We start from the raw sequence: 2,078 nt of genomic DNA on the forward strand, positions 1-2,078 counted from the left end.
GATAGGCCTATACACTACCAGTCAAAAGTTTTTGAACAATAAGATTGTTAATGCTTTTTAATGATGTCTCCTCTGCTCACCAAGCCTGCATTTATTTGATGAAAAATACAGCAAAAGCAGTAAAATTTGTGAAATATTTTTACTATTTAAAATAACTGTTTTCTATTTGAATATATTTTAAAATGTAATTTGGTTTAATTTGGAAATTGCATGTTTTGATATCAGGATCAGGTAATTTCGTGCCAGTTTTTCAATGCAACATTGGACTGGATCACAAACTGTTCCAGATTATGAGTGCTCTAAATGGGACTACGTATCAAAATGTGGGCTACTAGCTATATGAAGAGCAACAGGTAGAGTTAGCTCACTTTAAGTGTTTTAACCGCAGTAAAACAATACAAACATTCTCTTCCATTTCAGTTTCTTTTAAACATTTTAAACATCCACAAAAATCAATATAAACGAACAAATGTACGTTAGCGTTCAAAAGTTATTTTTTGATTGTTTTTTTAAAGTCTCTTCTCTCACCAAGGATGCATTTAATTGATGATAAGCACTAAAACAGTAAAATTGCGAAATATTGTAATTTAAAACAACAGATTTCTATTTGAATGCATTTTAAAATGTTATTTATTTAGAGCATATTAGAAATGATTTCTGAAGGATCATGTGACACTGAAGACTCTGAAGACTGTGCTGAAAATTTTGCTTTGATCACAGAAATAAATGACATTTTAATATATATTCAAATAGATCAAATAGAATATAAATTGTTATTACATTTCACAATATCACTGTTTTTATTGTATTTTGATAAAAAAAAAAAAGAATGCAGCCTTTGTGAGCTTACGAGACTTTTTTGAAAAATATTACTGCCCCCAAAATTGTGAACGGTAGTGTATATACAAAAATTTAATTTGTTTTCGGAGCCCTATAGAAGCCTGACGATGAAATGAGATCATGTTAATGCATGGAAATTTTGTATGAGTTACTTTATATCTCTTTAACTGAACTCACACACACATTAAGACAGAACAGTTTATTATTCAACTCAACCCAGAATTGGAAAAACAGACACACACTAATGCTAAATCTCATTCCATATTCTCACCAAGCTATTTTAAGATTATTTTGTTTTCTGCCAGCTTAATCAGGTAGCGACAGCCCTTGGGTGGTGCTCTAATCCTTAACTAAGACAGTTCAAATGCAGACAGAACTCCACCATGGCTGCCGTCAGTCATCTATTCCTCTCTGTTACTGCCCTTGTGGGAGCTGTGGCTGCATTTATCACACAATCATGCGTATCATTATTATTCCATTTAGACAGGTGTGCTGCCTGCGGTACCTGTGGTGCAAAACAATGCGTAGTAAATGTAGACAAATTTACAAACACACAATGACACACTTTACCCTCCATTTCCCTTCCCTCCCCTCCCCAAAAAATCCCCTGCATTGCTCTCCAAGAGACTGCATTTATTTTGCAGTTCAGGGGCAAAAGCAGCTGACAATTATAAACTTGATTAAAACACAGTTATGCAAATCAGATGTGACGGGCCCATGTAGCTCTGAGCAGCCTAGTGACACAAACCCACTCAGACTCTATCAATCACAATTACCTTCCCTTCCTGTGATGCCTACAATACTGATTAGACTAGAAGAACAATAGCTACAGCATACTTAAAAGCAACAAACAGATGTTATCAAATATTCAAGAGGGAACACAACATCATTTACCTTCCCCTCTCCTCCCTCTAAGCCTTTGTCATTTTTCATCTTTCTTTCATTTGAGATTCATTGTGGCAGGATCGATCCCACAGCTTTTCCTGATTAGCATTAGCATGTTGCTTTGCTTTGGCATGCTGAGATAATGTGGCTGCTGAGTGGGAAAAAGTCCTTTGCCCTTCAAAAGGCGTTAAAGACATTGTTTGACAGCTATGTAAAATCATTCACCTCAGTTTATGTTTGTCGACATTTATTTTCCAATAACCTTCTAAAATACTGATCAACAATGCTAAAAACGACTTAAACCAGCCTAAGGTCTTGTCACTCAGGGCAAGCTGTTGTGTTTTGATGGTTTT

The sequence above is a fragment of the Sinocyclocheilus anshuiensis genome, unplaced genomic scaffold (genome assembly GCF_001515605.1).
Source record: "Sinocyclocheilus anshuiensis isolate Anshui unplaced genomic scaffold, SAMN03320099.WGS_v1.1 scaffold641, whole genome shotgun sequence".
NCBI lineage: Eukaryota > Metazoa > Chordata > Actinopteri > Cypriniformes > Cyprinidae > Sinocyclocheilus > Sinocyclocheilus anshuiensis.